We start from the raw sequence: 26289 nt of genomic DNA, 5'->3' as shown, positions 1-26289 counted from the left end.
GCGTTACGATCCTATCGCCGTAGGAAGGGGATTCGAACGGGTAAACGTCCGTTGACAAATACAGCTGTGGCGAGAATAATTTCGAAGTTCGAAGCCACGGGTTGTTTAGACGATAGACCCCGTAGTGGCCGACCGAGCACAAGGCGTAATGCTGCTGAGACGGTTCAGGAAGAAATGGAGACTGTAGCGGGTTCGTCTATGCACGGGGAAGTCAGCGCTCGTGCACGTCGCAACGGCATTCCATACACTACTGTTTGGTTGGCACTGAGGCGTACCCCCCGATGCTATCTGTACAAAATCCATCGGCATCATGAACTGTTACCAGGCGATTTAGTGAAGCGGAGGGCATTTGCGGTGTGGGCGTTTCAAAAGATGGCGGAAGATGACGATTGGTTGAGTAACGTGTTGTCGACCGACGAAGCTCATTTCACGCTCCGAGGGTCTGTCAACGCACACAACTGCAGAAGTTGGGCTACCGAAAATCCTAGAACTGTCGACGAGAAAGTCACGATATTGGTTGGATTTGCCACATCTACCGTTATCTGGCCATTTTTCTTCGAGGAAATGCGTGATTCTGGTTATGTAACTGCTACCGTGACGGGTGAGAGGTACGCCGGTATGTTACAGAATCGCATCATCCACAGCCTGGCTGATAAACACCTGCTGGAACGTACGATGTTTGTGCAGGATGGCGCTCCACCCTATATTGCTAGACGCGTGGAAGATCTCTTGCGCGCGTCGTTTGGTGATGATCGTGTGCTCAGCCGCCACTTTCGTCATGCTTGGCCTCCCAGGTCCCCAGACCTCAGTCCGTGCGATTATTGGCTCTGGGGTTACCTGAAGTCGCAAGTGTATCGTGATCGACCGACATCTCTAGGGATGCTGAAAGACAACATCCGACGCCAATGCCTCACCATAACTCCGGACATGCTTTACAGTGCTGTTCACATTATTCCTCGACTACAGCTATTGTTGAGGAATGATGGTGGACATATTCAGCATTTCCTGTAAAGAACATCATCTTTGCTTTGTCTTAATTTGTTATGCTAATTATTGCTATTCTGATAAGATGAAGCGCCATCTGTCGGACATTTATTGGTTCTAATAAAACCTCATGTCATTGCAAGCATGTGTGTCAATTTGTACCTCTCTATCTAATTATTGCGTGATTTATTCAGTTATCAAATTTATACTGACTTTTTGATCACCCGGTACATTTTACTGTGCGCTCTTGCAGTCTTTCATGGTGATGTCTGCACCCGATTTGTCGCGAATCTCCCGCCAGTGCAAAGTCCCAAGCGAGTGGAAAAAAGCGCAGGTGACACTTGTTTATAAGAAGCGTAAAAGGACGGACTCGCAAAATTACAGACCAGTACCCTTCACATTGAAACCTCTGGCAGACTGAAACTGTGTGTAGGACGCAGAGTCGAACTCGGGACTTCTGCGTTTCGCGGAAAAGTGCTCTACCGAATTTTTTTTTCGTGCAATAATCTTTATTGAACAAACTGAATATATATATATATATATATATATATATATATATATATATATATATATATACAATGCAACAGTTCTTCAAGGTACCATTTAAACATATACAAATGATTGTTAGTTAAACAAAAATATTTGAATAACATTAAATAAAACAAAATATAACATATTTTGTCTTCTTCTTTCTTTTTTGGTTGATGCATGATACGTCAATAAGGGTGTTTCATCATGTCGTGTTACGGGTAGGCATGGCACATTCCAACTTTGAGGGGGTCAAGAAGACGCTGGGAAGATAACCGGCAAAAGTTTGTCGGTAAGATGGTTTTCGGGTGAGTGTGTTATGCGCGGTCACAACTTTGTACCAGAAGTCAAGGACTGTATGCGGACCACTCTGAAAGAGGTATTCTAAAGCCTGTCCTCGAAATCAGATGAGTGTATGGTGCTTAGCAAGAGCGTAGTGAAATGTCTGGGGCAACAACAAGAAATCTGGGGTTACCGATTTTTCAACCTTCCCCGTTGCATGCGAATGTCACAGTTCACCACAATTGCCAGTACTCGAGTACGCTGATGTGCTTCGTTGTGGATTAATGCGTATAAAAGCTCATCATCAAACACCGAATGTCTTCCCGAATGTGGAGAGTCACTAATGTCAAAGCGAAACTCCTTAATACGAGAAAATCACTTTCTTTCTGTGCTCTGCCGAACGGCATTTATACCCCTACACGATGGAAATGTTTTTGGCTGCCTTCGCTGCTGTCGTCCCTCTGCTGAACTCAGACAGAAGGTCGGAAATGTTCCGATTTCTCCACTTGGTACCCCACTTCCAAGGGTCCACAGCGCCATTCACTGTCTCCAAATGACAAAATGGCGATATGTAAGCTGAGATAGCAACAGTGAACTACAAATAAAAAATGACAATCGATAAATAAACACACAGGAACGTGAATACAAACATGCAAAACGAAAACGCTACGAACTTACGCACCAGTCTAATATATGGCACTTACAAAGAAACCAGGATACAAACGATAAAGAAAAATGGCGCTATTTACTGCCTTGTAAATATTGTGTGACGCGTTTGTTAGTGTATATTTTCTCGAGCACATAAATGTTTTTGCAATGCTTGGACGAGCCGTTTCCTATCCTTCAAGTTCTCAGGAGTGTGGGCAATTTATCATTCCTCCTTTGTCAAGAACCTCCAGCACGAATTTTGTTTTAGGCTCAAAAAATGGCTTTGAGCTCAATGGGACTTAACATCTGAGGTCATCAGTCCCCTAGAACTTAGAACTACTTAAACCTAACTAACCTAAGGAGATCACACACATCCATGCCCGAGGCAGGATTCGAACCTGCGACCGTAGCAGTCGCGCGGTTCCAGACTGAACTCTCTAGAACCACTATGTTTTAGGCAAAGCAAACTATTATCATTGGTTGTTTAGACTGAAATGCCGGTAATCTGACGACATTCTGGCCCATATCCGGTCCCACACAAAGGCCTAATGGGTTCGAACTTCTCCGCCGCCAATGGAAAGCTCTTAACAGGATCCGAACATCTTGCGGATTTCGCCACAACCTACTGAACAAATGGGGCAAACCCTCAAGTTCTCAACGTAGCTGTGGTACAAATGGGGCAAACCCTCAAGTTCTCAACGTAGCTGTGGTAATCTGCGGCAAACAATGAACCATATTGTGAGTGGCTGTAAGTTCAGAGCCGGCCGAAGTGGTCGAGCGGTTCTAGGCGCTACAGTTTGGAACGGCAGGACCGCTACGGTCGCAGGTTCGAATCCTGCCTCGGGCATGATTGTGTGTGATGTCCTTAGGTTAGTTAGATTTAAGTAGTTCTAAGTTCTAGGGGACTGATGACCTCAGAAGTTAAGTCCCATAGTGCTCAGAGCCATTTGAACCATTTTTTATCACTGCTCACTTCAATGTTCATTCAGTAGCTTATTTCACTTTGTTGTTCCTTTTTCATCTTTTTACAGCTTATATTTACCGATTTAAATGCCCAATGTAGAATATATGTCCAAATGTTTATGCCAAGCGATGAATAAATAAGTGAATAAATTGCTCATTTCTACATTTCTTGGCTATATTTCGATTTTTTCGTATGGAGAGTAGTGCCTCATAACGTCACTTTCGCACTTCATATGGCAAACTGCACAGCAGACAGCTCTCACACCACACGCAATTTTTGCGCCGACATGTAAACAAAATGTCTACTCGAGGCAGAGAACACAGGGGACATTTATAACGCTTACACACCATTTTGACTTCACTTTGGCGTAATCTTTTAACATGCCAATAGGAAATTGTATAAATAATAAAACTATGGCGATCCCACCAAGCTGCGAAGTAACGAGGCTCATGACGAAGTGTAGCTTTCAAATTATGATTTTGCGAGTACCGTAGCGGACTCGTGTTACATAATTAACCCTAGAATCCGCGTTACTGCCTTGTCAGACAACATCAAGTACAGCTATTTGACAATTAAATTGTAAATTTAGTAAATTTCATCTAGACATTGGGTGACATGATGAATTAGATTAATATTCTGCAAAGGAATTCATATACTGCATAAATAAAATGTTTTATTGTTTTGTTAGTTAGTAGAAGCTAGTTGCTGTCTGTGTCGGTCCGCAAATTTTTGACACTAGTTAGCGACAAGGAAAATTATCCTATCGTGTTTCGCCTGCCTCAAGTTCAAAAATGATTTTTACCTATGAAATCTGAAAGTTTTTTTAAAAATAAATATGCAGATAAATGAGAAAATATGAGATTCGTGTAAAATCCAATGGTAAGGTCATATAAAGAAAAAAAATATTATGGGTTGTATGATGCCATCTAGACATTGTGGGACGTTTAGTCTTGGAGGTTGCTCATTGGATAGTTGTATTTGCATGAACTGAAATATTGGGTCAGGATGTTGTGGTTGTACAATGATGTTACTAACTTAATGGTTTGTAAGTTTGTTACGCTAAATAGCGTAATAAGAAATGGTGTTGTCAAATTAAATTACTTTACATAAAAAACTTGCATGTGTAATAACAATAAAAAATTTTAAAAATTAAAAGTATTAAAAACTGTTGCTGGACTGATTTAAAACCCTATAAACGTTAGATGTACATTGAAGGATAAATTTTTTATAATCATTGTGTTACTTAAACGACGATACTGCTGCTTCATGGAAGCAGTTGCTAAATTTCATATGGTCAATATGGGGACCAGCCCAGTATTCACCTATCCGGATGTGGAAAACCGCCTAAAAACCACATCCAGCCTGGTCGGCACAAAGATATACAAATATTTTAATATGTTATTCTGTAGGTAAAACCAAAGAAAAAAGTGCAGATAAACATAGGTCCACAAATGTTTGGTTATGGAGTTAATGGATCAAATGGCTCTGAGCACTATGGGACTTAACTGCTTAGGTCATCAGTCCCCTAGAACTTAGAACTAGTTAAACCTGACTAACCTAAGGACATCACACACATCAATGCCCGAGGCAGGATTCGTACCAGCGACCGTAGCGGTCGCGCGGTTCCAAACTGTAGGACCTAGAACCGCTCGGTCACCCCGGCCGGCGGTTATGGAGTTACGGCTAATAAAAAAATTTGCCTGAAATTTAGCAACTTCGCTAATATGAAGCAATCGCAAAACTGTACGAGGTTAAAGTAAAGCACGACTTCCATTTATTTTGTTGTTATTGTTCTGGTGAATCTAATAAAACATGTCCCAGACATGTATGTGTAGTAGTTTTCCAGAATATCCAGAGAAGCTTAGAAGTTATTTCGTAAAATTTTTAATGTGTTAACTAGTTGGCCCAATTTATTTTTAAAATTTCAGACAATTGCAGAAAGTTTTCAACAGAAGTTGTAGAGAATTTAGTTTTGGAAAAATGATGGTAATAACGTTAACTGAAACTGTAAAAATGTGTCAGATAATCTGCTTTTATTAATACCATAGCACACGTGAATTCATTTTAATGGGTTTCACTTAAATACGCTTTTGTTATTATGTTCTTTCACTGAACAATACAGAAAACTAACTCGTTTCAAGGTTAGGGAACGACTGAAAGAACTCACTAACTGTTGCCAAGAATAAAATAAATGTTTCTATATTCTTAAGGGAAAGTAAACAAATTTACTTATATAATAATCTTTGCTCCACTGAATGTTCTGGACAACTACTGCAGGTACATCTCTGGGACATGTTTTACTAGATTTTCACCAGACCAATCTCACTGCCCAAGCATTAATCCCGACTTGCGGGGTCTGCTGTTATATTTAACCTGATTTGGCGTGTTAATGTTGAAGGGGTGGCCAGATGCCCTTCCTGTCGCCACCCCATACCCCCCGGGACGGAATGCGTGTACGCCAACTGTCTGCATCTAGTGCGAACGTGTTTCAAATGTCTGCGAGTCGTGTAAATGAGGTGGTATGTCGGGACCAGCCTGGTATTCAGCTATCGGGATGTGGAAAACCGCGTAAAAACCACATCCAGGTTGGCCGGCACAACATCCCTCGTCGTTAGTCCGCCAGGCGGACTCGACCCAGGACGGGAGCGCCTAACCGAGTCCAGGACGCAGCGCGCTAGCGCTCTCGGCTACCCTGGCGGGTAGTTCCGCCAGACCAATAACAACAAAATAAATGGAAATCGTACTTTACTTTAACCACGTACGGTTTTGCGATGGCTTCATATCAGCGAAGTTGCTAAATTTCAGGCAAAATCTTTTATCAGCCGTAACTAAACATTTGCGGACCTATGTTAATATGAATTCTTTTCTTTGGTTTTCTTTGTAGAATAAATATTAAAATATTTGCATATCTTCGTGACTCACCCTGTATATTGACAGCTACTACTACTGTATATAATGTATGTATGTATGTAATTTTCTTTAACGTCAGATTTGGACTAGTTTAATTATTGTAAAAATTTCTGATAAGCGAACAACATAATTTATTTATTGTAAATGCACCTGCAGCGGCGCAGCCGCCTAGTGGACATAAAGAGGCAGCTCGCCTTCGACGGCGCCAAACTCGCTACAGCTCCAGGCGGGCACGTGTGTGGTCGCACGGAATCGGTGGAAGTTGCGTCGCAACACGATTGTAATAGTATCTTTATTAATGACGTGCTGACTGCTTGTGATCTACCTGCTGGTGGAGCTCGGATCTCTAAACCGTTTAAATTTTCAACATTGTAAAAATACAGTATACGGCAGGGGCGGGCAGGAATCCTGCACATGTGCGGTGCACTTGCACGCGTGCAGTTAACAGGTGTTCCGCGTGCACACAGGGGCAAGCTGGCCACCCGCTTATCTCCCATCCCCACCGTACCTTCTGTCCGCTCCTTCCTCTGTAATGCGCTTTGTTTCCTAGCTTGCTTTATTGAGTGAATGAATAAGGTTAGTAGGAGTGCTTGAAAGAAATCATGGTTTGAAAGAGCACCTATTACCTACGATACGTTTTATTTAATTATCACAGGTGGAGTTTACGATACGTTTAATATCTGGAACAAAATTTCTACATACAGACAAACACAAACAGTTACGTAAATTTTCATCACTGATGTTTGCTCTTAACCGAGACTCATTAATTCAGCAAATGGTTTTCCAGCTCTCGCTATATTAAGCGCAGTCTTATAACTTGCACATACCGCTGGGCTATTACTTTTGTGGTCCTGAAAACTTGAAAACAGTGCTCCATAAAATGTTAAATCAGTTAGATGAGAGACATGAAGAGAGAAAGTCGCAGATCTCTCGTGACAACAGCAACTACGACAAATTCAAATGGCTCTGAGCACTATGGGACTTAACTGCTGTGGTCATCAGTCCCCTAGAACTTAGAACTACTTAAACCTAACTAACCTAAGGACATCAGGCACATCCATGCCCGAGGCAGGATTCGAACCTGCGACCATAGCGGTCGCGCGGTTCCAGACTGTAGTGCCTAGAACAGCTCGGCCACTCCGGCCGGCCAACTACGACAGATTCATCTGGTATCGTCAGATCGCTCTTCTTAAGCTCACTCAATTCCCCATCCGCTCAGAATCCGACAATAAATTGTACTCGTCCTTGTGAAATTTATTATAATGGCCTTCAATACTAAACTTCCGTTGACCAGCGAGAATACTGCCACATATTAAACATTTCGAATTTTCACGTTTTTGCACAAAGAAAAAATGATTCTCCCATTACTTTTTAAAAGACAGCAAATCTCCACTTCTCAGTTTCTTGAAATACAACGGTCACTACATAGTGCTCGCTTTGCATCAACGTCCGCAGCTTAGCCTGGCACTGCACTGCCGCAACCTGCCGGCTGTCGCCACAGCCCGTGTCGACGCCTGCACGCGAGCAGCACACGTGCAGCGCTGTGCGCTCATGAGCCACGTGCAACGTTTGCCCGCCCCTGGTATATGGCATAAGTTTGAAAAAGGTGAGGTATGTCACATATACAGATGGGTCCACAAGATGAGGACACTCTTTGATAGTCAATATTAATGGAAAAAAGTTACATACTGGTACAATTCTTGCACGGGGGGAAGCTGTTGTGTGTGTTCGAAGTGATCCTCACTAGCAGCCAAACAGCGTCGATGCCGCTGAACTGTTGACCCAACTACGGCTGTCAATGTTACCGGTGTGACAGTCACGCAGGGTACCTCGATAGCTTCTCACAGCTCGTTCAGTGTAGCTGGCTTCAGCTGGTAAATTTCATTTTTTGAGGCGCTCCATAGATAGAAGTCAAGAGGCGTAAGCTTTGGAGATCGTGGTGGGTACTCAACGGCTCCTCTTCGACCTATCCATCGTCCAGGTAGATTTTCATCCAAGCAGGCTCTGACATCTCTGTGGTTGTGAAACGGAGCTCAGTCTTGCCGTAGATAAGATCTTTCATCTCCGAACACCTCTTGGATGGCAGGTAAAATCGATATTTGCAGCGTACGAAGATACACCTCACCAGTTACGGGTCAACTGCTTGACCAATGACGCCATAGCTTGCTCATAGACATTATTGTCTTTATTTTCGAGCCACAAATAATAAAATCGGTTATATTCTGTGGCGATGCGTCATCATTGTACATTGATATAAATGAATGTGTTTCTAAAAGACAGGGCTGGACGCTTTGTGCGATTTTTGTCACTTATGTTACTTTAAATCATTCGTTCGTTCCAGTTTATGTGGTAGTTATTTCCATGCTAAGTAAGCTTGAGATATTTTGGAAGAATTGGTTTTCATTCTGGACAATTTTTACTTTCTGACTATTTTTGTAGGCATGGATTTATCTATTTCTGTGAACACGGAAGATATGACGCAGGGTTCGTCAATTGCAGTACGGAATAAACATTTTATAGCTGTCGCTTTTTCTCGCCTCCGCAATCGGCACTAGTACCTTCGAAGGCTAAAAGACCGACATACGGAAAATTTGAGTCCCGTACTTCAGATGACCGATATAGGTCAACTGAAGGACACTAGTACTAGCAAAGAAGAAAAACAGTAAACCTAACATTGGCATCCTATACCTCAGTTGAACTACTGTTCTTCAGACCTTGGATCAAATGGCTCTGAGCGCTATGGGACTAAACATCTGAGGTCACCAGTCCCCTAGAACTACTTAAGCCTAATTAACTTAAGGACATCATACACATCCATGCCCGAGGCAGGATTCGAACCTGCGACTGTAGCGGTCGCGCGGTTCTAGACTGAAGAGCCTAGAACCGCTCGGCCACACCGGCCGGCTTCAGATCTTCAGTTGACCTATATGCGTCAACTAAGTACGGGATACAAATTCTATGTATGTCGCTATTTTTCGCCTTCGCCGTCGCTAGTACTATTGTGACAATTTTCAGTCTTTTTTTCACCTTCGCCTATATAGGTCAACCAAAGAATTGAATAATAGAACTCAAAAAAGCGATATACTTAACATTTTGTTCAAAATGTGATTGTACGTGCTATACATCTAACATGTTTTCTCTGTCTTGCATTCCTTTGTTTCTCAACATTCGTCTACGCTGTTAGATCTGCGCAATACTTCATCTCTCGTAACCTCTGACGTCATTGATCAAATCCGCCTGGTTGTATCCCATTCTTCAGAAATCCCCCAATTGCGGTAACTTCAAAGAATAATGGGCCAGTCAAACCGCTGGATGACAGACCACACCACACATTAACAATCGGTAGATTAACATATTATGGGGATTTGCAGGAGCTTTGTACACGCAGTTGCAGCGGTTTACAGTTGAGAAAACAGTGGATTACACTACTGCGCAAAACTTGGCAACGATGTCATTTTGTTCCAAAGATATTAACTATCAATGAGTGTCTCCATTTTTCTGGACTTCTCTGTATGTAAAACACAGGGTGTTCCAAAATGAATATACCGGTTTTAAGGCTCTGTTGCATGTGTTTCATTCAACTCATCATCATCATCATCATCATCATCATCATCATCATTTAAGACTGATTATGCCTTTCAGCATTCAGTCTGGAGCATAGTCCCCCTTATACAGTTCCTCCATGATCCCCTATTCAGTGCTAACATTGATGCCTCTTCTGATGTTAAACCTATTACTTCAAAATCATTCTTAACCGAATCCAGGTACCTTCTCCTCGGTCTGCCCCGACTCCTCCTACCCTCTACTGCTGAATCCATGAGTCTCTTGGGTAACCTTGCTTCTCCCATGCGTGTAACATGACCCCACCATCTAAGCCTGTTCGCCCTGAGTGCTACATCTATAGAGTTCATTCCCAGTTTTTCTTTGATTTCCTCATTGTGGACACCCTCCTGCCATTGTTCCCATCTACTAGTACCTGCAATCATCCTAGCTACTTTCATATCCGTAACCTCAACCTTGTTGATAAGGTAACCTGAATCCACCCAGCTTTCGCTCCCATACAACAAAGTTGGTCGAAAGATTGAACGGTGCACAGATAACTTAGTCTTGGTACTGCCTTCCTTCTTGCAGAAGAGAGTAGATCGTAGCTGAGCGCTCACTGCATTAGCTTTACTACGCCTCGCTTCCAATTCTTTCACTATGTTGCCATCCTGTGAGAACATGCATCCTAAGTACTTGAAACCGTCCACCTGTTCTAACTTTGTTCCTCCTATTTGGCACTCAATCCGTTTATATTTCTTTCCCACTGACATTACTTTCGTTTTGGAGATGCTAATCTTCATACCATAGTCCTTACATTTCTGATCTAGCTCTGAAATATTACTTTGCAAACTTTCAATCGAATCTGCCATCACAACTAAGTGATCCGCATATGCAAGACTGCTTATTTTGTGTTCACATATCTTAATCTCACCCAGCCAGTCTATTGTTTTCAACATATGATCCATGAATAATATGAACAACAGTGGAGACAGGTTGCAGCCTTGTCTTACCCCTGAAACTACTCTGAACCATGAACTCAATTTACCATCAACTCTAACTGCTGCCTGACTATCCATGTAAAGACATTTAATTGCTTGCAAACGTTTGCCTCGTATTCCATAATCTTGTAGAACAGACAATAACTTCCTCCTAGGAACCCGGTCATATGCCTTTTCTAGATCTATAAAGCATAGATACAATTCCCTGTTCCACTCATAACACTTCCCCATTATTTGCCGTAAGCTAAAGATCTGGTCCTGACAACCTCTAAGAGGCCTAAACCCACACTGATTTTCATCCAATTGGTCCTCAACTAATACTCGCATTCAACTTACAACTACAAATAATACAGCAAATGAAAGAGCAACTAGAGTAGTTTTGTTAGTAAACCTATTACTAACTCTAAAGCGTAAGGACTACGGTTTACGTGCCATCTTTGCAAACTAAATGTTGCTGCATGACGACGAATATCTAAAAGATCGTGCCGTCTTCACTGATGAATCGACATTTCATATAAGTGGAAATCTGAACACTCACAATGTGTGGATCTAGGTGTCATCAAATCCCAATGAGATGGTACAGCTACAACAAGACTCCTCTAAATTAAGTGTGTTTTGTGCCAAAACCCAGTGGAAAGTTTATGGACCTTTTTCTTGGTGAAGCAACTGTAGCCTGCTTCTTATCTTGATGCGCTAGAACTATGTCTCTTTTTTCGATTGGAAGGAGTTCATCTGGCAGCAAGATAATGCGCCGCTTCACCGGTATAACTGAATACGCGATTGGTCAAACGACGTTGTACCCTGTTGCTGGATTCCTTCAAGGGGTTGGATGACACGGCTACCACGGTCACTCGATCTGATGACATGCGGTTTTTCATAATGGATCGTGTCTGTGTGCCTCAGCTACAAGTTTATCATCCAAAGTTAAGAAACAGGAATGAAGCAGTTGTTACAGTAATGACTCCAGACACATCGACCAAGGTTTGGGAAGAACTGGGCCGATCAGCTCTATGTGTGCCGTGTGACGAATAGTGCTATGTAAAAAAACTGATTGATTTGCCCTTTCATTTGGTGTGTTATTTATAAGTCGAATGTAATAAATGCTACAAAGCCTTAAAACCGATATATTCATTTTCAAGCACCCTGTATTGTACTTATGTATTTCGTTTGTGTGAAATAGAAAAAATGTTTACAAATGCAGTGTGCGATCGTGTCGTATTACAGATCCGAAGATGACACGAAAGTACTGTTGAAACCGGTCATCAATTCAAAACAAATGTGTAAATGTGATATCGTCTCTGAAGTATTTCTTCAGCTGCTACAATCTACAGATCGCTCCCCGATCAGAATGTCTGTGATGTATAACTTTGAAATAAGCGGAGAGTCTGAACAGCTTCTCCACTAATGAGATTTTCACTCTGCAGCGGAATGTGCGCTGATATGAAACTTTCCTGGCAGGTTAAAACTGTGTGTCGGACCGAGACTCGAACTAGGGGCGTTTGTCTTCGCGGGCAAGTGCTCTACCATCTTTTTTTTTGTGCTCGTTACTGATCGTTGTATTTGGTCGTTACGGACGTCGCAAGACATCCTGTTCAAGTTCGGTGGTTGATCCTTCCACTCAGTTTTTTTTATTACAGAGGCCATCTGAGCTACCCAAGCGCGACTCACGCCCCGTGCTCACAGCTTTACTTCCGCCAGTACCTCGTCTCCTACCTTCCAAACTTTACAGAAGTTCTCCTGCGAATCTTGCAGAACTAGCACTCCTGGAAGAAAGGATATTGCGGAGACACGGCTTAGCCACAGACTGGGGGATGTTTCTAGAATGAAATTTTCAATCTGCACCATAGTGTGCGCTGATATGAAACTTCCTGGCAGATTAAAACTGTGTGCCGGGGCCGCGCGGGATTAGCCGAGCGGTCGGGGCGCTGCAGTGATGGACTGTGCGGCTGGTCCCGGCGGAGGTTCGAGTCCTCCCTCGGGCATGGGTGTGTGTGTGTTTTGTCCTTAGGATAATTTAGGTTAAGTAGTGTGTAAGCTTAGGGGCTGATGACCTTAGCAGTTAAGTCCCATAAGATTTCACACACACTTGAACATTTTTGTGTGCCGGGCCGAGACTCGAACTCAGGACCTTTGTCTTTCGCGGAAGTGCTCTATCATCTGAGCTATCCAAGCACGGCTAACACCCTCTCCTCAGAGCTTTACTTCTGCCAGTACATCGTCTCCTACCTTCCAAACTTCACAGAAGCTCTCCTGCGAAACTGGTAGAGCACTTGCCCGCGGAAGGCAAAGTTCCCGAGCTCGAGTCCGCCGCTCGTGGTCTCGCGGTAGCGTTCTCGCTTCCCGAGCACGGGGTCCCGGGTTCGATTCCCGGCGGGGTCAGGGATTTTCACCTGCCTCGAGATGACTGGGTGTTTGTGTTGTCCTCATCATTTCATCATCATCCAGGAAAGTGGCGAAATTGGACTGAGCAAAGATTGGATAATTGTACGGGCGCTGATAACCACGCAGTTGAGCGCCCCACAAACCAAACATCATCACCGAGCTCGAGTCTCGGTCAGGCACACAGTTTTAATCTGCCAGGAAAGTTTCAGCTTCTCTCTCTCGGTATTCAGCGGACTCGTAAAACTTTTGAACCTCGATTTCTTGAAAACAGTTGAGAAGCAGGTCGTTAGCAGCATTTGTTCGTACAAGTGTGTACTACAGCCGTGCGAAAGACGAGCAGTACCTCTGAGCCGGTGGGTGTAGGAACACTCGGTTGCTGACGTGTGGGGCCCAGAAGAGAGGAGACGGAGAGAAATCGTGCCGAGCTCGCTCATCCCTGTTTTTGTGTCGGAGCGGTGCGTGCGCCGGCCTAGACACCTGCACATTACTCAGGAGGCAGAGGCGGACACTGGAACACCGCCCCACTGCGTGCTGAATACTGGATGATGTTTCTGTTTCGGGGGCCGTGGCTGGTCGTCGCCTACTACAGTTCTTCTGGATACCTGAGAACTGCCTCGGGGCGGATCTAAGGTTCGGTTTTGGGGGGAGGGGGAACAGCACCGTCACTCCTGTAAGTAGGCTGTTTATGTTTTCTTTATGGAAGTAGGCTGTTTATGTTTTCTTATTGGCAACGTTACGTAGCGCTCTGTATGAAAATCACTGGCTGTGCTGTGTGCAGCCTGTGGCTAGTTTGCATTGTTGTCTGCCATTGTAGTGTTAGGCAGCGGGGAACAGCGCGTAGCGTTGCGCAGTTGGAGGTGAGCCGCCACCAGTGGTGGATGTGGGGAGAGAGATGGCGGAGTTTTGATAATCTGTAAGACTGGATGTCAATTATGAATATTAAGGTAAATACATTGTTTGTTCTCTATTAATATCTTTCATTTGCTAACTATCCCTATCAGTAGTTAGTGCCTTCTGTAGTTTGAATCTTTTATTTAGCTGGCAGTAGTGGCGCTCGCTGTATTGCAGTAGTTCGAGTAATGAAGATTTTTGTGAGGTAAGTGATTTCTGAAAGGTATAGGTTAATGTTAGTCAGGGCCATTGTTTTGTAGGGATTATTAAAAGTCAGATTGCGTTGCGCTAAAATTATTGTGTGCCAGGTTAAGCACAGTTTTGTATAAATTGTTCTAAGGGGACGTTTTACTCCCACCTTTTACGTGCTATAAATGCATACGATTTCAATAATAACAACACTGCAAACACCCTGCTGTGCAAAACTTAAGGACGACGATAACTTTCACATGACGGTCACTGTCAAGTAATATGTTGTTGTTGTGGTCTTCAGTCCTGAGACTGATGCAGCTCTCCGTCCTACTCTATCCTGCGCAAGCTCCTTCATCTCCCAGTACCTACTGCAACCTACGTCCTTCTGAATCTGCTTAGTGTATTCATTTCTTGCTCTCCATCTACGATTTTTATCCTCCACGCTGCCCTCCAATACTAAATTGGTGATCCCTCGATGTCTCAGAACATGTCCTACCAACCGATTCCTTCTTCTAGTCAAGTTGTGCCACAAACTCCTCTTCTCCCCAATTCTATTCAATACCTCCTCATTACTTACGTGATCTACCCATTTAATCTTCAGTATTCTTCTGTAGCACCACATTTCGAATGCTTCTATTCTCTTCTCGTCTAAACTATTTATCGTCCACGTTTCACTTCCATACATGGCTACACTCCATACAAATACTTTTAGAAACGACTTCCTGACATTTAAATCTATACTCGATGTTAACAAATTTTTCTTCTTCAGAAACGTTTTCCTTGCCGTTGCCGGTCTACATTTTATATCCTCTCTACTTCAGTTATTTTGCTCCCCAAATAGCAAAACTCCTTTACTACTTTAAGTGTCTCATTTCCTCATCTAATTCCCGCAGCATCACCCGACTTAATTCGACTACATTCCATTATCCTCGTTTTGCTTTTGTTGATGTTCATCTTATACCCTCATTTCAAGACACTGTCCATTCCGTTCAACTGCTCTTCCAAGTCCTTTGCTGTCTCTGACAGAATTACAATGTCATCGGCGAACCTCAAAGTTTTTATTTCTTTTCCATGGATTTTTAAACCTACTCCGAATTTTCTATTGTTTCCTTCACTACTTGCTCAATATACAGATTGAATAGCATCGGGGAGAGGCTACAACCCTGTCTCATTCCCTTCCCGACCACTGCTTCCGTTTCATGCCCCTCGACTCTTATAACTGCCGTCTGGTTTCTATGCAAATTGTAAATAGCCTTTCGCTCCCTGTATTTTACCCCTGCCACCTTCAGAATTTGAAAGAGAGTATTCCAGTCAACATTGTCAAAAGCTTTCTCTAAGTCTACAAATTGCTCGATTAAACTTGGACCATACATGCAGGGTGACAATTATTGAACTGGCAACATTGGCGATGATGTGACACGGACGAATAGCGAAGTTCTGCACGCCCCTCTGAAGTGTCGGGACATCGATGCTGTCGATGACCTCCTGAATGGCTGTTTTCAGCCATCGCTGAATGGTTTTGGGGTTATTGTTGTACACCTTGTCTTTAATATAGCCCCACAAAAAGGAGTCGCATGTGTTCGGATCCGGCGAATATGGCGGCCAATGTAGGCCCATGCCAGTGGCCTCTGGGTACCCTAAAGCAGAATGCGATTCCCGAAGGGCTCCTCCAGGACATGGGTAGTTCACAGCAAATGGATTGTCATTGAATTTTGACAAGACCCAGTACATACAGTTTAGTACCTCACAAAGAATACCTGACCGTATAAGTTTAATGTATTCAAGCAATGAGATTAAAGCTGTAGACAGTGTCAAATTTTTAGGGCTACAAATTGACCACAACCTAAATTGTACAACTCACACTCTAGACTAAATGAAACGCCTTAGTTCAGCTACATTTGCAGTATGCATGATAGCAGAAATAGGTGATTTAAAAATGAAGAAGTTAGTTTATTCGGTCTACTTGGATTCACTAACGAGTTATGGAATCATCTTTTGGGGAAACTCCTCTCACAAAGAGAACCTTTTTCAAAATTCAGAAACGAGTCATTAAAATTATATTTGGTGACAGTCCTAGATCATCATGCAGAGACCTCTGTAAGAAACTTGGTATTGTAAATACTACTTCTCAGTACATATACTCACTGATGTCCTTTGTCATTTCCAACATGTCTCTTTTTACACACAATATTGCAAAACATGATTATGATACTAGAACCAAAAACAATCTGTATAAGGACGATAAAAGCTTAACATTAGTACAAAAAATAGTCAAATACATGGGTACTCATATATTCAGTAACTTACCAGAGCATATGAAAGGTCTTGTAAGTGATAAAGATCGGTTTCAGAGTGAATTAAAGAACTTCCTGTTGGCCAACTCGATGAATATCTTGACAAGGATAATAGCTCATAACTCTGTCTGCATTACAATTGTACAGTATCCATGTATCTGACTTTGACTCTTTCCACAATCCAGGGACTCCTCTTCAAGGGATCCATGGAAAACGATAAATGTAATGTTAACACTCTCCTGCTTCGATGGGGCCGAGCTCCGTCTTGCATGAACCACATCTTGTCGAAGTCAGGGTCACTTTGGATAATGGGCTTCTTACAAGGGAACCTCCCCATCGCACCCCCCTCAGATTTAGTTATAAGTTGGCACAGTGGACAGGCCTTGAAAAACTGAACACAGATCAATCGAGAAAACAGGAAGAAGTTGTGTAGAACTTTGAAAAAAATAAGCAAAATATACAAACTGAATAGTCCGTGCGCAAGATAGGCAAAATCAAGGAGAGTGCAAGGTCAGGAACGCCGTGGTCCCGTGGTTAGCGTGAGCAGCTGCGGATATGCTGCCTATCATGCACATGGACTACTCAGTTTGTATATTTTGCTTATTTTTTTCATAGTTCCACACAACTTCTTCCTGTTTTCTCGATTGATCTGTGTTCAGTTTTTCAAGGCCTATCCACTGTGCCAACTTATAACTAAATCTGAGGGGGGTACGATGGGGAGGTTCCCTTGTTAGTCAAAACAAAACATGCAGCGCATACTAATTCCCATTATGCCCTGCTACCAACTGTGTAATTACATTGTCCTAACGTAAACCGTACAGAATTTATGACGATTTTATTTCATATAGTTCAAACGATTTTATTTCATATAGTCCAATAATTGTCACCCTATAGAAAGAACTCTTCTCTCCACAAATCAGTACGGTTTTTGAGAGTATTGCTCGTGCAAAACTCAGCTCGTCCTTTTCTCACATGAGATCTCCGAACCATGGATGAAGGGCAACAGGCGGATTTCATACTCCTAGATTTCCGTAAAGCATTTGAGACGATGCCACACTGCCTACTGTTAGTGAAGATACAAGCATACGGAATAGGTTCCCAGCTACGTGAGTGGCTCGAAGACTTCTTAAGCAACAGAACCCAGTATCTTGTCCTAGACGGCGATTTTTAATCGGAGACGAGGATATCGCCGGAGTGCCCCAGGGCAGTGCGATGGGAGCGCTGTTATTTTCTATATACACTCCTGGAAATGGAAAAAAGAACACATTGACACTGGTGTGTCAGACCCACCATACTTGCTCCGGACACTGCGAGAGGGCTGTACAAGCAATGATCACACGCACGGCACAGCGGACACACCAGGAACCGCGGTGTTGGCCGTCGAATGGCGCTAGCTGCGCAGCATTTGTGCACCGCCGCCGTCAGTGTCAGCCAGTTTGCCGTGGCATACGGAGCTCCATCGCAGTCTTTAACACTGGTAGCATGCCGCGACAGCGTGGACGTGAACCGTATGTGCAGTTGACGGACTTTGAGCGAGGGCGTATAGTGGGCATGCGGGAGGCCGGGTGGACGTACCGCCGAATTGCTCAACACGTGGGGCGTGAGGTCTCCACAGTACATCGATGTTGTCGCCAGTGGTCGGCGGAAGGTGCACGTGCCCGTCGACCTGGGACCGGACCGCAGCGACGCACGGGTGCACGCCAAGACCGTAGGATCCTACGCAGTGCCGTAGGGGACCGCACCGCCACTTCCCAGCAAATTAGGGACACTGTTGCTCCTGGGGTATCGGCGAGGACCATTCGCAACCGTCTCCATGAAGCTGGGCTACGGTCCCGCACACCGTTAGGCCGTCTTCCGCTCACGCCCCAACATCGTGCAGCCCGCCTCCAGTGGTGTCGCGACAGGCGTGAATGGAGGGACGAATGGAGACGTGTCGTCTTCAGCGATGAGAGTCGCTTCTGCCTTGGTGCCAATGATGGTCGTATGCGTGTTTGGCGCCGTGCAGGTGAGCGCCACAATCAGGACTGCATACGACCGAGGCACACAGGGCCAACACCCGGCATCATGGTGTGGGGAGCGATCTCCTACACTGGCCGTACACCACTGGTGATCGTCGAGGGGACACTGAATAGTGCACGGTACATCCAAACCGTCATCGAACCCATCGTTCTACCATTTCTAGACCGGCAAGGGAACTTGCTGTTCCAACAGGACAATGCACGTCCGCATGTATCCCGTGCCACCCAACGTGCTCTAGAAGGTGTAAGTCAACTACCCTGGCCAGCAAGATCTCCGGATCTGTCCCCCATTGAGCATGTTTGGGACTGGATGAAGCGTCGTCTCACGCGGTCTGCACGTCCAGCACGAACGCTGGTCCAACTGAGGCGCCAGGTGGAAATGGCATGGCAAGCCGTTCCACAGGACTACATCCAGCATCTCTACGATCGTCTCCATGGGAGAATAGGAGCCTGCATTGCTGCGAAAGGTGGATATACACTGTACTAGTGCCGACATTGTTCATGCTCTGTTGCCTGTGTCTATGTGCCTGTGGTACTGTCAGTATGATCATGTGATGTATCTGACCCCAGGAATGTGTCAATAAAGTTTCCCCTTCCTGGGACAATGAATTCACGGTGTTCTTATTTCAATTTCCAGGAGTGTAAGTTCATATGGGACCAAACTGCTGACGTCATCGGTCCATAGGCTTACACACGACGTAATCTAACTTAAACCAACTTACGCTGAGGACAACACACACACCCATCCATGCCAGAGGGAGGTCTCGAACCTCCGGCGACGGGAGCCGCGCGAACCCTGGCAATGCGCCTCCGACCGAGCGAATACCTCGCGCCGCATTAATGCAGATTAGTAGGTAAAACAAAAACATTATGTTCCAGAACAGCATTAGTAGTGTGCTGCTCGACACAGCCACTTCGATTAGATATCTGGGCGTAACGCTGCAGAGTGATATGAAGCGGAATAAGCATGTAAGGAGTGTGTTGCGGAGGGCGAGTGGTCGACTTCAGTTTAGTGGGAGAATTTTAGTAAAGTGTGGTTCGTATGTAAAGGAGACCTCATATAGGACACCGGTGGAACTTGTTGTTGAGTACTGTTCAAGTGTTTGGGATCCGCACCAGGTCGGATTAAAGGAAGACATCGAAGCATTTCAGAGGTGGGCTGCTAGACTTGATTCTGGGAGAAACTTCCCGGCAGATTAAAACTGTGTGCCGGACCGAGACTCGAACTCGGGACCTTTGCCTTTCGCGGGCAAGTGCTCTACCACCTGAGCTACCCAAGCACGACTCACGACCCGTCCTCACAGCTTTACCTCCGCCAGTACCTCGTCTCCTACTTTCCAAACTTCGCAGAAGCTCTCGTGTGAACCTGGCGGAAGTAAAGCTGTGAGGACGGGTCGTGAGTCGTGCTTGGGTAGCTCAGATGGTAGAGCACTTGCCCGCGAAAGGCAAAGGTCCCGAGTTCGAGTCTCGGTCCGGCACACAGTTTTAATCTGCCAGGAAGTTTCATATCAGCGCACACTCAGCTGCAGAGTGAAAATTTCATTCTGGAAACATCCCCCACGCTGTGGCTAAGCCATGTCTCCGCAATATCCGTTCTTCCAAGAATGCTAGTTCTGCAAGGTTCACAGGAGAGCTTCTGCGAAATTTGGAAAGTAGAAGACTAGGTACTGCCGGAAGTAAAGCTGTGAGGAAGGGGCGTGAGTCGTGCTTGGGTATCTCAGTTGGTAGAGCACTTGCCCGCGAAAGGCAAAGGTCCCGAGTTCGAGTCTCGGTCTGGCACACAGTTTTAATCTGCCAGGAAGTTTTATATCAGCGCACACTCCGCTGCAGAGTGAAAATCTGATTCTTGTTAGCGGGAGGTTCGAATAACACGTATGTATTATGGAGATGGTTCGGGAAGCTCTGGAGGAATGCTTAAGTTCTTGTCGAGGAGCACTATTGAGAAAATTTAGACAATATAAGGAGGTTGTTTGTATTGTTACCCCTGGATGACAATTACACAAAATATTTGTCAGGATTCGTAAGCAAATGTTCAGAAAATGGTTCAAATGGCTCTGAGCACTATGGGACTTAACCTCTGAGGTCATCAGTCCCCTAGAACTTAGAACTACTTAAACCTAAGTAACCTAAAGACATGACACACATCCATGCCCGATGCAGAATTCGAACCTGCGACCGTAGCGGTCGTGCGGTTCCAGACTGTAACGCCTAGAACCGCTCTGGTCACCCCGGCTGACAGCAAATGTTCAAATGTGTGCGAAATCTTATGGGCTTAACTGATAAGGTCATCAGTCCCTAAGCTTACGCCGGCCGAAGTGGCCGTGCGGCTAAAGGCACTGCAGTCTGGAACCGCAAGACCGCTGCGGTCGCAGGTTCGAATCCTGCCTCGGGCATGGATGTTTGTGATGTCCTTAGGTTAGTTAGGTTTAACTAGTTCTAAGTTCTAGGGGACTAATGACCTCAGCAGTTGAGTCCCATAGTGCTCAGAGCCATTTGAACCATTTGAACCCTAAGCTTACACGCTACTTAACCTAAATTATCTTAAGGACAAACACACACACACCCATGCCCGAGGAAGGACTCGAACCTCCGCCGGGAACAGCCGCACAGTCCATGACTGCAGCACCTCAGACCGCTCGGCTATTCCCGCGCGGCGATTAGTAAGCAGTGGAGCCCAGAGGTACAGAATATGCGAACACCGAGAAGTAAGTTTAAACAGTTTATTAACAAAAGACTGATTATAAAACACGCACGCTGAGCGCACCCATCATCACTGTGTCTGACATCCTAATACCGGCTAATTACGGTCGTATCGAAAGGTTCCGTGGTGAGCTAAGAAAAGAGACATATTGGCGCCCGAGAGTGGGCTAGTTATACGGCGCGGTGCGGATGGCAGCCGGTGGCTTTGTCTCCTGTGGCGCACTGCAGCCAGACGCGCGTCTGCTGACCGAGCAAATTATCAGCATTCCAAGATAGGTCGGCTGGCGAGCGCGTGTTACGTACTGTACGGCTACGTGCACACCTGTAGACCCTGTAAGTAGACTGTTTATGTTTTCTTATCGGCAACGTTACGTAGCGCTCGGTATGAAAATCACTGGCTGTGCTGTGTGCAGTCTGTGGCTAGTTTGCATTGTTATCTGCCATTGTAGTGTTGGGCAGCGGTAGCTGGATGTGATCAGCGCATAGCGTTGCGCAGTTGGAGGTGAGCCGCCAGCAGTGGTGGATGTGGGGAGAGAGATGGCGGAGTTTTGAAATGCTCACGAATACCATTATCTCTAGAAGGACTACAGTGGGTCTGCATCTTTGATGACCCACCAATACCATACTCTCTACCAGGACTACAGTGGGTCTACACCTTTGCTGACTCACCAGTACCGTTATTTCTACAAGGACTGCAGTGGGTCTGCACCTCTAGTGGCCCACCAATACCATACTCTCTACCAGGACTACAGTGGGTCTGCTCTGTGATGACCTACCTACCAATGTTCTTCAAAACGTCGAATGACTCTGCTGTGGGTTTGCTCTGTTGTGGCCCATTACCTGTCAGCATGTCAAGAGTCAGCACTGTCTTTCAGTTGGAAGGACAACACTACTTCTTCAAGACTGCATGGAAATCCACTACTTCCGTGTGCATTGTCTTTTACTGCTCAGACTTTGAAAAAAAAAACCACTGAAATTTTACTGTGATGAACAATCTGGACTGTCTTTATAGACTGTGAGAAAATTTCAACTTTTGACCAACATTGTATCAATAAGTGTGTGCATTTGATATCTTTGTTATTGTAATTATGAAAAATTTTTTCAAATCTGTATTGGCCAGTGCCCAAAAGAATTTGTAAAATTTTTTGTGGGGAGCATGGGGGCTATGTAAGTAGGCTGTTTATGTTTTCTTATCGGCAACGTTACGTAGCGTTCTGTATGAAAATCACTGGCTGTGCTGTGTGCAGTCTGTGGCTAGTTTGCATTGTTGTCTGCCATTGTAGTGTTGGGCAGCGGCAGCTGGATGTGAACAGCGCGTAGCGTTGCGCAGTTGGAGGTGAGCCGCCAGCAGTGGTGGATGTGGGGAGAGAGATGGCGGAGTTTTGAAATTTGTTATACTGGATATTATGAACTGCTATATATATTATGACTATTAAGGTAAATACATTGTTTGTTCTCTATTAAAATCTTTCATTTGCTAACTATCCCTATCAGTAGTTAGTACCTTCTGTAGTTTGAATCTTTTATTTAGCTGGCAGTAGTGGCGCTCGCTGTATTGCAGTAGTTCGAGTAACGAAGATTTTTGGTGAGGTAAGTGATTTGTGAAAGGTACAGGTTAATGTTAGTCAGGGCCATTCCTTTGTAGGGATTTCTGAAAATCAGATTGCGTTGCGCTAAAAAAAAAATATTGTGTGTCAGTTTAAGCACAGTCTTACATAATTGTTCAAAGGGGACGTTTCAACCCTTACAACAAACTGTATTTCAGGATGCAGAACCATTGTTTTGGCGCCAACGTACATTTCGCAGAAGGACCATGAGGATAAGATTAGAGAGGCATGTACACAGTCGTTTTCCCTCGCTCTGTTTCCGACTGGAACAGGGCAGGAGACGACTGGTAGTGGCAGAGGGGTACCCTCCGCCACGCACCATACAGTGGCTTGCGGAGTATGTATGTAAGTGTGGGTGTAGATGTAGAAGGCAACTGAAAGAAACAGCCAATGAGATGCACAGAAATGAGACTAAGGCAATAATAAACCGAAGTCACTGGGACTCGTGATGATCCCCTGGACATCACGAAAGGCAGGACTCGGTTCTTAATGGGCGCTGTTATCACCCTGGAAGGCCTGCGCCATTCGATGCGGTCTCGCTTTGTCGTGGGGTAGGTGCACACTGTCACAATAACGTTGACCAGTGAGTGTAACGTGTGCAGAGATTTCAAGTGCAGTACACCTGTGCACTAGTATGCCTCCCACACCTTAAGACACGGACCACCAAAGCAATCGTGTTCGACGATGCTGGACTTACTCTCGTGTGCCGAGAGGTGCGAACACGTAGTACATCCTGGAACACTGTCGAACGTGTGTTATAGTGTGGAGAGGCGTAATGTTGTATTGGCCCCCTGACCTCCGTATCTTTGAATACGGCGCATTCGCCAGTCGGAGTTATCTTGAAACTCTACTCCTTCCACGTGTGCGTGCGCATGTTGTCGACGATAGCGTGCTACCACATCGAAGAGCGCAGATGGAGGAGCTGTCAGAACAGTAAGATATGGGGCAAATGGACTGGCCTGTCCGTTCCCCGTGCCCGTGTGGGATGCGCTGGGGACACGTACGAGGGGCATTTGAGAAGTTCGTGCAAAAATAAAAACTACTTACGTGTTTGTGGTAACCCTTTTCTATTTTTCGACGTAGTCTCCTTTTAGACTTATACACTTCATCCAATGGTGTTCTAATTTGTTGATACCTTCCGAATAATAGGAGTTGTCCGAGTCTGCGAAATAGCTATTAGTTGCTGCGATCACTTCCTCGTTTGAATAAAGTCTTTGTCCCGCCAGTCATTTCTTCAAATTGGGGAACAAATAGTAGTCCAAGGGAGCCAGCTCTGGAGAATACGGGGGACGTGAAACGAGTTGGAATCCTGTTTCCATTAATTTTGCGACCACAACTGCTGAGGTGTGTGCTGGAACATTGTCGTGATGGAAAAGGACTTTTTTGCGGTCCAGTCGCCGGCGTTTTTCTTGCAGCTAGGTTTCCAAACGGTCCAATAACGATGAATAATACGCACCTGTAATAGTTTTGCCCTTGTACAGGCAGTCGATGAGGATTATCCCTTGCGAATCCCAAAAGACAGTCGCCATAACCTTTCTGGCCGAAGGAATAGTCTTCGCCTTTTTCGATGCAGATTCTCCCTTGGTAGCCCATTGTTCTTTGGTCTCAGGGGTATAGTAATGTATCCATGTTTCATCCACTGTGACGAAACGTGCTTTAAGTGCTGTGGATTCTTCCTGAACATCTGCAAACCATCCTTGCAACACTTCACACGATTCCGTTTTTGGTCAAGCCTGAGCAAATGCGGAACCCATCTTGCAGATAGGTTTCTCATGTCCAAATGTTTATGCAAAATATTACGTACCCGTTCATTCGAGATACCCACACCACTAGCAATCTCACGCATCTTAACTCTTCTGTCATCCATCACCATATCATGGATTTTATCAGATTTCTGGAGTCGTAACCTGCACAGGGCATCCAGAATGTTCAGCATCACTTGTGCCCATATGGCCGCTGCGAAAATTTTGAAACCACTTATAAACCGTTCTAATCGAAGGTGCAGAGTCACCGTAATGTTTACAAAGCTTCTCTTTAGTCTCCCGAGGCGTTTTGCCTTTCATAAAATAATGTTTAAACAACACAAGAAATTCTTTTTCGTCCATTTTTTGACAATAACTCGACTTCATTGAGTCACACGAATGCCAAACACAAAGAAATAGACCAATATGGCTGAAACTTGGTGTGCGTTCTTTCCAAAGATGCTGCTAACGGCACATGACCTCGATACGCGCTGGTGGTGCCATCTCTCGGACTTTACATAGACTCTTCAAACGCCCCTCGTAATGCAGCCCAGTCACCTTCACCGGCGACCGTCCAGTAGTTGCCAACCGCTCTGGTGGAGGAACTGGACGCAAAACCAAGAGAACTCCTTACCAACATGGTGGGCCGCATGGGAGCACGTTGCAGAACATGCATGCTGATCACACACTCTTTCCTTCCACTCGAATTGTGCAGGGGAACATCATAAATCTTGGTAAGTTCAGTGTAATTATTGTCTTCAGTCATTTGTGTTCGTCTCCTTACCAACTTTGTGAGCAGCATGGGAGCACGTTGCAGAACATGCATTACCATGCATGCTGATCACACACTCTTTCCTGCCCCTTAAATTGTCCAGGGGAACATCATGAATTGCGATAAGTTCAGAGTAATTATTGTCTTTGAATCTTCGACCATAGATACTAGTAGACTGGCCTTGCTGTGCAGAAGCTATAGGGCTGGTGTGGCTCCAACATACACCTCGTGACTGTTGGCAAAACGTGGCGGGATTTCAAATCAGCGGTCTGCCATCCTATGTTTGTATCGTATTTTCCCCACATTTCTCAATTGACTGCCAAACGCTTCCAACGAAAATTTCTTTTTAATTTGCGAAAAATTATGCCAGAACTACAATTGACCTGGATTTGTTCACAGTACCATTTATAAAATCTAACAAATACAGCGAACGCCACTCTGGTGGGCAGCGGGACGAAATTACTGTAAACTATCGATTAAAGTAAGATGTCGTTAACATACTTTTAAACAGTAAGAGTGGGCTCGTGTCGAAACTTTAAACATTGGATTCGCCGCGTTATGAGCTCTAGTCACTTATAAAAGAAAATGGGATATGGGAATTATGTCTACTATAGGTGCCAAAATTGTCGACTTTAGGTTCAGGTTCATTTTAGAGTATCAATTTTAGGTGCACTTCAAAGGTTCAGTTCCCACTATTTTTACAAAAGTTTAAACTATCACTTAAAAAAAAATGATATTTTAGATGAAAGGTGAGACTTTGAAGTTTCAGAAAATAATTTTGGATCCTATGTTCAAAAATGACAGAAACTGTAAATATAAATTATAAATATACAT

Source organism: Schistocerca cancellata, chromosome 10, assembly GCF_023864275.1.
Source record: "Schistocerca cancellata isolate TAMUIC-IGC-003103 chromosome 10, iqSchCanc2.1, whole genome shotgun sequence".
Taxonomy (NCBI): Eukaryota; Metazoa; Arthropoda; class Insecta; order Orthoptera; family Acrididae; genus Schistocerca; species Schistocerca cancellata.
The sequence above is the reverse complement of the archived record's forward strand: the minus strand, read 5'-3'. Positions refer to the sequence as shown.